The sequence below is a fragment of the Lagenorhynchus albirostris genome, chromosome 5, assembly GCF_949774975.1.
Source record: "Lagenorhynchus albirostris chromosome 5, mLagAlb1.1, whole genome shotgun sequence".
In the NCBI taxonomy this organism is placed as follows: domain Eukaryota; kingdom Metazoa; phylum Chordata; class Mammalia; order Artiodactyla; family Delphinidae; genus Lagenorhynchus; species Lagenorhynchus albirostris.
In genome coordinates this window covers 10,112,497-10,126,049 of record NC_083099.1, presented here as the reverse complement: position 1 = coordinate 10,126,049, position 13,553 = coordinate 10,112,497, and the positions used below count along the sequence as shown (strand labels likewise).

At 42.7% G+C, this 13,553-nt stretch overlaps 1 protein-coding gene across 1 annotated transcript in view; it reads right to left on the bottom strand.

Moving 5' to 3' along the window:
* TBC1D5 (TBC1 domain family member 5) overlaps window positions 1-13,553 on the bottom strand; it is a 543,452-nt gene that overhangs the window by 134,209 nt on the left and 395,690 nt on the right. The gene's annotated exons all lie outside the window — the stretch shown is intronic.

The following is a 13,553-nucleotide window of genomic DNA, read 5'->3' as shown; positions in this document are numbered from 1 at the left end:
TCTTCCCCCACATTGTTCTGTAGATTGATGATAAATACCTTGGTTTGCATCTGTTTTCATACATAACAGGCCCTTTCAATTTAGAAACTCATGTGCCTTTGTTGAACTAGAAATTTCTCTTTGTTTCTTTGATGATTTTCTCCCTCCCATTTTACTTTGTTTATTTTGTTTCTTATTCCTTCCTTCCCCCCTCCCTCCTTTTCTTCTTCTTCTTTTTTTTTTTTTTAAAGAAATCATGATAGCTAGATGTTGGATTTCCCGGCCTGGTCCTCTAATTTTCTTTCTTGCTTTCTCACAGTTTCATGTGCTTCTTTCTGGGACACTTCTTCAATTTTATATTCCAGCCACCTATTTCCATGATACTTTATTTTTCAATTACACGTTTCCCTTTGAATAATGTATTTCCCAGCTCTCTGAGAAGTTTTCTCCTCCCTGCACAGTCTCTGTGGCCTCCAAGTTGCTTTCCTCCTGGCTGCTTGTTTAGATCTCTGTTTTCATGTCGATGCTCTCCTCAATCCTGTGGTGGTTTGGGGCTACCTGCTCGTGTGGAGGAGCGGGGCAGTAGAAAGGCATCTTGAAGACAGGTGTGTGCGCATAGCTGGGTGGGTTTGTGAATGCTGGGGGTTGACATAGGTCACGCTTGGGCCACTCCAAGCCTTTTCTCTTGTGCTGACTAGATTCCCTCAGAGAAGACTCTCTCAAACTCTTCCCGGAGGGAGACAGTCTAGCTTCGACGTCCTGAGAAAGAAGACTGGCGGTTCAACAGTCACTGAAATTTCCTGAGACCCAGGTTCAAAGACCCTCCACTTTACCGTCCGCAGAGGAAAAATCCTGAAGGTACAGTTGGAGATCTGGGTGTAACTGCTTCTTAAATAGACTTTCAACCAGTTCTCATATTTTAGTCTTAACTCCTTCCCTCCCCCTACCAATTTCCAGAAGTACCCAACACTGCCAACTTCTACACTTTTAGGAATTCTATGGGTTATTTCCTGGCTTTCTCCATTATCAATTTTGTATTTAGCTTTCTTGGATCTGACAAGTCAGTTATCACTCACCCATCTGTTTTCCTGCTTCCAAAACTACCCTAATTGTCTCCTTCCTAATTCTCTGTGTCCTATGGGTTGATGCTGTTTCAATGGGGTTTTAGGAGCATTGGAGGTAAATGCACGACCTTAACATAACATCTCATATCTGATATCCTTATCACTTTAATGACATTTCTACTGAACCCCTGGGCAGGTGGATTGAAGGGAAAGAAGAATCTAGGTGGGGAGGCAATTGGGTGGAGAAATGAGGAAATAAGTAGTCAGGAAGCAAAGATCACCACCTTCCTTTCTCTGTGCCTCAGACAGAATGGCCCCAGTCACCCTGCAGGACTCTTCACGTTCTCCTTTGGCAGCAACACATGGACATGGAAGCTTGAGTATTCCTGGGTAAAATTCCAGTGACGCATGTAATTTTGCTGGCTTTTGCCCATAAAATTATCCTAGGGTTCCTGAATCCATCTGTCATATTGCTTTCCAGGGCAACAGAAAACTGTGGAATGGGAGTAAGTGTGTGGAAGGGTAAGATTACGGTACAGGAGATAAGCCACTTCTTCCCCTTTATAGAAGGCCAGGGTGGGGTATCAACTATTAATTTTGAACATGGAACAGAATTTCAGCAGGAAATTAATTCTCTTTTCATATCTCTATTTCTAGAGTTGTATAAATTAAAATTCTTTTGAGGCAAAAAATAGACATTAGAAAGACAATATGACACAGTAGAAGGGGCAAAATCCAAAACACTGACACCACCAATGCTGGTGTCGATGTGGAGCAACAAGAAATTTCACGCATTGCTGGTGGGAATGCAGAGTGGTACAGCCATACGGAAAGGCAGTTGTGTGTGATTTTTCAGGCCTGACCATAGGCAATTAGAAAGGTATGATAATTAATTTTATGTTTTCAACTCGACCAGCCTAAAGGATGCCCAGATAGCCGGTAAACATGATTCCTGGGTGTGTCTGTGAGTGTGCGACTGGAAGAGATGAGCACTGGATTCAGGAGACTTGAGTGAAGTGAAGAGATCCATCCTTGTCAATAAGTGGGCATCGCCCAATCCGCTGGGAGCCCAAAGGGAACAAAAAGGCCAAGGAAGGGTGAATTCTCTCTCTCTTTGGGCTACGATGTCCTGGATATTGGAGTTCCCATTTCTCAGGCCTTTGGATTCTGGGACTTACACCATCGGCCCCCTGGTTCTCAGGCCTTCAGACTTGGACTGAATTATGCCACTGGCTTTCCTGGTTCCCAGCCTACAGACAGCCGACTGTGGGGCTTCCAGGCCTCCAGAACTGTGTGAGCTGAATCCTATAAGAAATCTCCTCTTCTCTTTCTCTCTCTGTATATTCTACTGGTTCTTTTTCTTTGAAGAAGCCTAATACCAAAGGCTTTCCCTGACAGGCCTCACAGGGGAGAATTGCCCTTCCCACTCCGGACTTGGTGCACAGCCAGCACCTTGCACCCTCTGGAAGGAGCTGCAGTCAAGGTCCCAGGCCAACTCATAGGGCATGATCTTCCACATACTTGTATTCCAAGCCCCGGTGCCTTCGTTCGTACATCTGTTTATCTGAGGCCTTGGGCAGTGGTCCTTGTCAGGTGGAGGCAGGCGGAGGAAACCGTGAAGACGCCTTCCCTCGTGTGACTTAGTAGCCAGTACTCTTCCACCCCTCGCCTTTCTGCTCACGTCCCGCCCTCTGACACCACCACCATCTCAGGGTTCATAGACTGCCAGACTTTTTCGCTCAGGGCTCCCTCAACAGTGAGAAGACAGCACATCTGTGCTGATCACCTGGCCCTCAACCAGTGTGCCGTTCCGTGGGTGAAAATGGAACACAGGCTTTGGCGTTTTCTCCAGGTTTTGACCCCTGCTTATTATACCACCACAGTAAGTGACTAAAGGCTTAACTCTTCCACTTTTGACTTGTTGCTTTAATTGGCTCTCTCTCGCGCCCAGCTCAGCAGAGCTCCTGACGTTTCCCATACGATCCAGCAGTCAGGCGCGCTCCTTGGTACTTACCCAAATGAGATGAAAATTTATGTCCTGTACACAAAAACCTGCACACTGATATTTATAGTGGCCTTATTCATAGCTGACAAAAATCAGAAGCAACCAAGGTGTCCTTCAGTAGGTGAGTGGATAAACTGTGGTACATCCAGACCATGGAATAGTATTCTGTGCTAAACAGAAATGAGCTATCAAGACCTGAAAGACATGTAGAAAACTTAGATGCCATATTACTAAGTGAAAAAAGCTAATCTGAAAAGATTACATACTGTTTGATTCAACTATATTTCAATCTGGAAAATTATGGAGAAAAACTGGAAAAATCTATGGAGAAATTATGGAGAAAAAATCTGGAAAAAACTATGTAGACAATAAAAAGATCAGTGGTCGTCACGGGTTAGAGGGGAGGGAGGGATGAACAGGTGGAGCACAGAGGATTTTTAGGGCAGGGAAATGACTCTGTACGATATATAGGGGTGGATACACGTCATTATACGTTTGTCCAAGCCCACAGAATGTCTAACACCAAGAGTGAACTGTAAAGTAAACCATGGGAGGGAGACGCGAGAGAGAAGAGATATGGGAACATATGTATATGTATAACTGATTCACTTTGTTATAAAGCAGAAACTAACACACCATTGTAAAGCAATTATACTCCAATAAGGATGTTAAAAATAAATAAATAAAGTAAACCATGGACTTGGGTGATGATGCTGTGTCAGTGTAGGTTCATCTACTGTAACGAATGGACTGCCGTGGTGAGGGATGCTGATAGTACAGTGGGCAGTGTGTATGTGGGCGTGGAGGCAGATGGAAAGTTCTCTGTACTTTCCACTCAATTTTCCTGTGAGCCAGAAATTCTCCAAAAAATAGCCTGCTTTATTAAAAGAAATCTAAACATTAAAAAAAAAAACCATGCTATTCTGGTACATCAGACTAAAAACATAAAGTAATATAAATGGTACACGTGTAACCCAAAGGGTATATTAATATCTACATCTGAGATGGTCATAAAAATAACTGACAATATTTAATGTCTGAGAGGAAGGAGAGCTGGCAGTCAGGAACTGTTTAAACATTCCTTCAAAAATAAGACTCCCCGTTTGTGCTTCGATATAAACTCTGTGGCACATCACTGTGTGATTTGGGAGAGTCTTTATTCCTAGTCCCTGAGGTTGGGTAAAGCTTTTCCAGACAAGACAAATACATTCAATTTATTGTTGAAATTAACTGCATTTTGACATCAGTATAATGTTGAACATGCTCTTAACGAGAAAATAGAGAAACAGAAATTCCGGGGTGGGACAGATGGAAATACTGGCAGATAGACAGATAATGGCTGAGGAGTAAGGGGAGATCTCAAATGAAATAAAAAGGAGCAATGTTTTAAACCACAAAGAGGACATAACTGCCATACCAGGCCAGGCTGAGAAATGACTAAGGAGACCCCTACAGAAAACCTAGGAAAATTACAGTGCAGTGCCATGTTGATGCTGGCTGAAAAAACAAGGCAGGAAGTGGACAGAAGTGCCCAAAAGAAACTTTTCCATTTACAAAGTGTTCAGAAAGAAAAGTCAATTAAAAGAGACAATAAACATTTGCGAGATGGTTAGGAAAATCTACTGTTAAATGGATTTGATTATAGTGTTTTAGCTATTAATGCAGTTTACAAGACAAATAAAAGGTATTTTACTTCGTAAATTAGAGAAAATGTTTTTCTTTGATACTCGTAAAAGACAAAATAAAAATTTAAATAAATAAAAGATAAGAAGCAAAAAATTGAGATACTTAATTTAAAAGTAGACAATGCTTTCTTTACAAAAGCCACGTTGAAAAGAGCTTCTGGTACCTGTCCTCTCAGCAACGATGGCACACGAATCCATGCCCTCACCCCAGGTCTCTAGAGCGCCCTTCTGTCTGAGATCACCCCCAATACTAACGAGAGGACGCTTCAAATGCTTTGAGGGGCCGGGAAGAACTGTAACATCGGCCCTGGTCCTGAGGAGCTGACAGTCTAGTTGAGAAAACGAGGCACACACTCACAGGAAAGAACAATATAAGACTGAGTGTAATTAAGTGCTACGTTGAGTAGCATTGATTAAAACCTTCTAGGACTGTAAAAGCGAGAGGTCAATGAGGGCTAGACTAATCAGGGAAGGTTGGGTGAGGGGGGGGGAAGCTACTTTGCCCGAGGCGTGAAAACAGGAGCAAGATTTAGGTAGGTAAGGCCAGGGGAAGGAGGGGACCACATGAGTGACTTACAGTATGAAGTCAGTCACTAAAAAAAGTGTGAGAAGAGCAGCGCGATTTTAAACTATTACAGGAGTAATAATACGATTATATTATACTATAGGAGTACAATAGGATTATATTTCCTTATCTCCTAACCTTTATTTTTGCATGTAATCTTTTTCTTTTTTGAACACCTTTATTGGAGTATAATTGCTTTATAATGGTGTGTTAGTTTCTGCTTTATAACAAAGTGAATCATCTATACATATACATATATCCCCATATCTCTTCCCTCTTGCGTCTCCCTCCCTCCCACCCTCCCTATCCCACCCCTATAGGCGGTCACAAAGCACGGAGCTGATCTCCCTGTGCTATGCGGCTGCTTCCCACTAGCTATCTATTTTACGTTTGGTAGTGTATATATGTCCATGCCACTCTCTCACTTTGTCCCAGCTTACCCTTCCCCCTCCCCATGTCCTCAAGTCCATTCTCTAGTAGGTCTGCATCTTTATTCCTGTCCAGCCCCTAGGTTCTTCATGACCATTTTCTTTTTATCTTTAGATTCCATATATATGTGTTAGCACATGGTATTTGTTTTTTTATTTCTGACTTCATTCTGTATGACAGACTCTAGGTCCATCCACCTCACTACAAAAAACTCAATTTCATTTCTTTTTATGGCTGAGTAATATTCCATTGTATATATGTACCACATCTTCTTTATCCATTCATCTGTTGATGGAACTTAGGTTGCTTCCATGTCCTGACTATTGTAAATAGAGCTGCAGTGAACGTTGTGGTACATGACTCTTTATGAATTATGGTTTTCTCAGGGTATATGCCCAGTAGTGGGACTGCTGGGTCATATGGTAGTTCTATTTTGTTTTTTAAGGAACCTCCATACTGTTCTCCATAGTGGCTGTATCAGTTTACACTCCCACCAACAGTGCAAGAGGGTTCCCTCTTCTCCACACCCTCTCCAGCATTTACTGTTTCTAGATTTTTTGATGATGGTCGTTCTGACTGGTGTCAGATGATACCTCATTGTAGTTTTGATTTGCATTTCTCTAACGATTAATGATGTTGAGCATCCTTTCATGTGTTTGTTGGCAATCTGTATATCTTCTTTGGAGAAATGTCTGTTTAGGTCTTCTGCCCATTTATGGATTGGGTTGTTTTTTTTGATATTGAGCTGCATGAGCTCCTTGTAAATTTTGGAGATTAATCCTTTGTCAGTTGCTTCATTTGCAAATATTTTCTCCCATTCCGAGGGTTGTCTTTTCACCTTGTTTATGGTTTCCTTTGCTGTGCAAAAGCTTTTAAGTTTCATTAGGTCCCATTTGTTTATTATTTTGTTTTAATTTCCATTTCTGTAGGAGGTGGGTCAAAAAGGATCTTGCTGTGATTTATGTCATGGAGTGTTCTGCCTATGTTTTCCTCTAAAGAGTTTTCTAGTGTCTGGCCTTACATTTAGGTCTTTAATCCATTTTGGGTTTATTTTTGTGTATGGTGTCAGGGAGTGTCCTAATTTCATTCTTTTCCATGTAGCTGTCCAGTTTTCCCAGCACCACTTATTGAAGCGGCTGTCTTTTCTCCATTGTATATTCTTGCCTCCTTTAACAAAAATAAGGTGACTGCGCTTCCCTGGTGGTGCAGTGGTTGAGACTCTGCCTGCCGATGCGGGGGGGCACAGGTTCGTGCCCCGGTCCGGGAGGATCCCGCGCGCCGCGGAGCAGCTGGGCCCGTGGGCCGTGGCCGCTGGGCCTGCGCATCCGGGGCCTGTGCTTCGCGGCGGGAAGGGCCACAGCAGTGAGAGGCCCGCGTACCGCAAAAAATAAATAAATAAATAAGGTGACCATGTGTGCGTGGGGTTACCTCTGGGCTTTCTATCCTGTTCCATTGATCTATATTTCTGTTTTTGTGCCAGTACCATACTGTCTTGATTACTGTAGCTTTGTAGTATAGTCTGAAGTCAGGGAGCCTGATTCCTCCAGCTCCGTTTTTCGTTCTCAAGATTGCTTTGGCTATTCGAGGTCTTCTGTGTTTCCATACAAATTGTGAAACTTTTTTGTTCTAGTTCTGTGAAAAATTTGCATGCAATCTTAATCCATATAATCCAGCAAAGAATACACAAAGCACTTCTTACAACACATAAGAAAGTAAAAATGTTTCTAGTTTAATTAAAATATTTGGGAATAATCTATTTATAATAATTCTGGTCTGTATCTTTGGAAAAGTGAAAGTTTTGTTTGAAGAGTAGCCATTTGACCTTCATTTCAAAGGTTAAATTTTAAAATCTGTATAGGTAATGTTCGTATTGCTTTTTTTTCCAATGTGAAATTTTACTTTTACTTAATAAAATCATGGCAGGGTTTGAGGGATGTTAAAGGTGATGTGAGCACCAGTCTGCCTGACATCAGCCCAGTGGCCTAGAGCTTCTTTCCTAACCTCTCAACACGGAGGTTGGGCTCCATCTCTGAGGCTTCATAAAGAACATGCTGTTTCTATGAAATTTATTAAGTGGTTGAATATTATACTTGGCTGACAATTACTTTCAAAGAGAATGAAAGCTTTCTTCAAGGTGAATAAAGAAACTTATATGAATACTTTTGTTAAAAATTAAATATGAGATGCTGATGGTGAACTGGGTAGAATGAGAACTAAGCAAGGACACTGGGATCTAACCCCACAGACTGAGTGTGATTATTTTCAATCACTTAACTGCCAAGGGCATTGTATTAGTTTGCTAGGGCTGCTGTAACAAAGTACCAAAAAATGGACGGTGGAAAACAACAGAAATGTATTGTCTAACAGTTCTGGAGTCTGAAAGTCCGAAATCAAGGTCTCGGCAGGGTCACGGTCCCTCTCACATCTGTAGGAAAGAATCCTTCCTGCCTCTTCTAGCTTCTAGTGTTGGCAGGGTTTGCTCCTTCTGAGAGCCTCTGAGGGACAATCTGTTCTATGTCCTTCTCACAGCTTCTGGTGACAGGTGGAAATCCTTGCCATTCCTTGGCTTGTAGACACATCACTTCAATCTCTGCCCTGTCTTCATATGGCATTATTCTCCCCATGCGTCCTCACACTGTCTTCTCTCTGTTTACATCTGTGTCCAAATTTTCATCTTCTTAGAAGGACACCGGTCATATTGCATCAGAGGCCCTCCACTCCAGTAGGACGTCCTCTTAACTGCTTACATCTGCAACAAGCTATCTCCAACTAAGGTCCTACTCTGAAGTACTAGGGGTTAGGTCTTCAACGTATCTTTCTGGATTGAATATACAGTTCAATTCATAACAGGCCTCATTACCTGAGCCTGTAAAATCAGGATTTTGGACTAGATGTGGTGGATCTGAACTGTTTTTTGGGTGACATATTCCTTTGAGACGATGATGAAGGCTAGACACCCTTGACTCAGGGCAACACACACCTACTGGATATTCTGCACAGCATCAAGATGAAGCCCTCCATTGAACCCCTAGGAAGCAGGGGCCCCAGGTAAGGAGTGCCGTCACTGAAGGAAGGCTCTTTAGTTTCTGCAAGAGCAACATTCCTTGAGCTACAAATACACCACCTATAGCTCCAAGAGAGCACACGTCATGCCCAGAGCCTTGTACAGTGGTGTTCGGTTAAAACTTTTTGAGCTTGAAGACGACTGGGTGTAATGGAACATCAGCATTCTGGATGCCCCAGGCAGGGCATCATGAGTCAGAATCCACGGAGATGGAATAAAAAGTCGACACCAATGTTCCATATGGAACGCACAGGGTGGCAAATTACCCACCTTCCTCTTGTTCTTGACCCCGGCCTAAGATGCAGACTCATCTGATCAGTACTGCCCTCCCATGTGTTCTGCCCTATCCTGTTCTGTGTCTTCTTCCTGCTACTCTGCCCCCTCCCAATCCTCTCTGAGGAACAACACCTTCCCCTTTGAGCCTTGCCCTCCCGACCACTGCTGCCCCTGCAACCTCCAGGGGTGATGGTGGGGGGCACCCCACTCCCTGATTCTGTCTGTGAGCCATTGCTTCCTCTCATTCCATAAAGATCCCTCTTCCTCTGAAGGTCATGCCATGTATCTATACTTCCATCCTTCCCCTTCGTTAGTGTCGTGGAGGCACCAGGATGGCCGGCAAAGAGCAGGCACTCAATAAATACTGGTTGAGTGGTTGATGCTTTGAATAAATGATTGACTGAATAAAAGTTGTTTCCTTGGTCACTCTTCTGCAATTATGGGATGCTTCCACTGCTGGCCTCACTGTGCTTCTTCTATACCTTCTCCTATCATGATTCTCGATGAAGTGTCCCTGGAGGACCAAACAAAAAGCCCAGCTCCTTCCCAATCCCTTGATCTCCTCAGTGACTTCCTTCCCCCCTTTACTGACCTTGACCACTCTGGTCACACCGAGAACTGCTCCACGTCCTCTCGTTTGACCACAACCTCTGATGCTTTCAGCTCTCGCATGCTCCCTGTAAATCCCCTGATACTCTGATTTTGCAGCAGTCTCTTCCTGGCCACACTTCTCTCCCTACACATCTTGAACCTCTCTCTTAAGATGTACTCAACGCCCCCCACCTCCTGCCTCCTTTCAGCCGGATGTGGGCCTCACTTGAAGCCTGAATCGCTCTCTGCCTCTTTGGGTCTTGCCCGGTGAGCGTCACCGGGTGCCACTGCCCACATGTCTCTGCAGGCTCTTCAACAGCTCGCGGGCTCATGCTAGGTCTTGGGCAGCCACCTCCCCAGCGCTTCCCAGTCACTCCCCTCAAGCCCTGCCGTGCCCCATTCACAGCAGACAGCCTCGCCTCGTCCTTTATCAGGCACCTTCTCCTAGAAACCGGTCTACTTCTGAAACCTGCCTGGTGCCTCCTTCCACAGGACTCCCGACCTCACGCCACTGCCTAGTCTAGGCCCTTGTTTCTTCAATTATTTCACTCAAAAAATATGTGTCAGGAGGATTACTATGCACTGGGCCCTGTTCTAGATGCTGGGATACAGTAGGCAAACCAAGAGAGACAAAATTCTGTCTCTCACTGGTGGGTAGAAGAGTGGGTGTGAAGAACAAATCATAAACGGTAAAAACTTCAAAAAAACAGGATAATTCAACTTTTCATAAATCCTACTCACAGAACAGGAGGGAAAAACTAGCGCTGACCCTTGAAGGAGGAGCTCAGACTCTGGTCTGAGAAAGAAATTCTCCGCAGCTCTCCCACCTCCAGGTGCCCTGTTTCCCTCTACAGGCAGCCATCAAACCTTCCTGGTCCCCACACTGACCTCTAGTTACATCTTTCTTCTTCCCTTCCCTGTTGACTTTCTTTAAAGATTACTCTGCACATGCTCTCTCTGCATTCTTTCTTTGTTATTTAGTTGACTTTTTGTTGAAAATGTAATGTGTGTATAAAATAACAACAAAAACTGTAGAAAAGGCTATTGCAGTTCTGAGCTGTCCAGTTGTCCTTCAACCTACCATAATCCAGCTTCTGCTCCCCCAGTCCACTGAATCCACTTCGGTAAGGTCTCCAACGACTGTCCCTCCACAGGTGGACCTTTCCAGCCTTACCTTACTGTACCTCAGCACTCCTGACCCCTGTTACTTCCCTCGCTCATATAACAGCTTTGTGAGGTTACAACACAAGCTCTTCCTTCTCTGGTGCCTCTTAAATACTGATATTAAATACCTTTGCCACCTTCTCTTTCTGTAAGCACCCACCTTAGCTAGACTGACCATATAATTCTTATGATCTCTATGGGATGCCTCTGAGAGTGAAAGAAGGCAGTATGAATAACTATTACTCTTGATTAGCAAGTGTAAACTGAGACTGTTCCATATAAACTGGGAAGTATGGTCCCTCTATTCTTGGAAGATCACATCCACTGTTGCGGCTTTAACGAACACGTACCTATTCACCATTTGCAAAAATAAATCTGTAGCCTTGACACTGACAGCTTTATTTTCCAATCTTCAGGTACTGATTTCTCACAGACATCTCAAATTCAGCATGGCCCAAACTCAATCATACCCATTCCCCAAACCTGCTAATCCTTCTCTTTCCTCTCCAAGTGGTACAGATTACTCAGCTCTCCAAGCCAGGGCTCATGAGGGAGAACTTCCTGTTCTCTCTCACCTATTCGATTTAATCCCCAAGACATGCTGACTTCAGTTCTGAAAATTTCTTCAATCCACTGTTTTTCCCTTGGACTATGGTCATAACTTTTTATCTGATGTCCTTGCTCCAGTCTTGTCTGCTTCAAGTCTATTTCCACACGGCTGACAGAGTGACCTAACACTGCCCACACTGCTGCTCTGAACCTTTCAGCAGTTTCCTGTCACCTCCAGGATAAGGACTCGCATCACGATCTAATTCTCTTGACTCCTTCAGCCTCATAACCTGCTAGTCACTCTCCCTTTGCACCCTCAGGATACCAGACGGTCGCAGAAACACAGATACAGCACCCCCATTAAGCTGACTCTTCCTCCATAGCTTCTTTGCTCATGCTGTTCCTTCTGCCTGGAACGCAGATCCCTTATTTTGCTCGCCAACATCTATAGTGTTTTCTCTAGTCACACAGCCTGCCCGGAGGGGAGCTCGGTGCCCCTGCTGTAAACTTTCATGCTGCCCATCCATGCCTCAGCCACAGTTCCAGACACGTCAGTTTGAAATTAATGACGTCAGTCTTTCCTACTAGTTGGTAAACTTCCTGAGGACAGGGGCAGTGCCCCTTAAATACTTAATATATAGTCATCCTATTTTTAGGAAATCTCATCCACTGTTATGGGTTTAAATAAGCAAACTTAAATAACTTGGACTTCATATTGAAATAAACAACTTCATTACTCCTGCATTTTTTCACTTTTGCCTATGTGTTTTATAAGGTCATCAGACCAGGGATTAAAAATGTACAAAGGCTTCAGCTGCCAAAAACTGCAAGTTTTACTAAATTAATCTTTAAAAGTAGATCTTAGCACAGGAAACAGGGTGATTAAATTAAAAATATAGTTGTGATGCACCAAAGTAAGAAAAGAGTAAATATTCAAATGTTTAAGACTACAGAAAATCAGAATACATTTCGATAGTGGTTTGACTTGGAAAATTTTGTGAAAATATTATCCAAAAGCATTTTTAAAAATAAAAGCAGCTTCTCATTCCTTTTGTTTTTTATTACTTATATTCTATAAAAATCATACCATTTTTAAATGGGAGATTAGCATTAAATATTCTAAAATCTATCAACAGTATCCCTCAAATCTACCCACAGTATCCCTCAAATCTACCCAAACATTCTTCTCTACTTTCCAAGATGTTTCCTCTTATGATTTCCATGGTCTTCTCGGTTTAGCTCTGACTCAGAAAGAAGGAACTTTTCACTTTGTATGTCAATACCCAAACGATCTGACCTTCAAGGAACAGAAGAAGACCACAAGTTTTGGATAAAATGTGGTGCTCCTGTCACTTACTCATTCAAGTAATTTTGGGGGAATTTAGAAAGTATAATCTAAAATTTAAAGGATATTATTAGTGTTACCAGAGGCATAACAACAGCATCTGGCACAACTGGCATTTAATGAACACAGAAAGAGAACCACACAGCAATTTAACAGTCAAGATTATGAATGACTCCAAATAGTTTATGTTCTTCTGACAAAGTCCTACTCTTATGGTAGTTTTTTATTTCCTACTTCATCATCCCTTTGTGCAATCTCTCCTAATTATATTTTGGCTTACAAATCTGGTTTTGTGAACTGTGGTTATTTTTTTGAGAAGGAAAACAATTTGAGGTATTTTGAAATTTAAAACACGCTTTGCTATTTTCTTCAAGCGAAGGATTATCGGACCATTCCAAAGGGTTAGGCACTGGCTTTCCAGCTCGGCAAGCACCCTAAGGTAGATCGGATGAGGTGGGAATACATCTGCCATTTGACACTCCACTGAGAAATACATTTGGCCAAAATACAACTGAGAAGAAGTTAAAATATCTTTAAATATAATATTTAACTTTTATTGGCAAGTTGTAGATACTATAAAAACAGCTCCAAGCTCCTGATAAATACTCCTGAATACTCCCTACCTGTCAGAAGGTGGAGCTCTAAACATATCTGAAATACTGGCTTTTTATATGTATGTTTCACAAATGTGTGTAATGAGGAGATTAAAGCAGGAGTAAAGTCTTTAGAAAAAGGGTTCTGAAGAATATTCCAATTCTCTCAATATAAAATCACTCACATCTCCCAATATGTACATGGTTAACTAACAGAAAGCATATTTAGTGTGTTCCTTTGAAA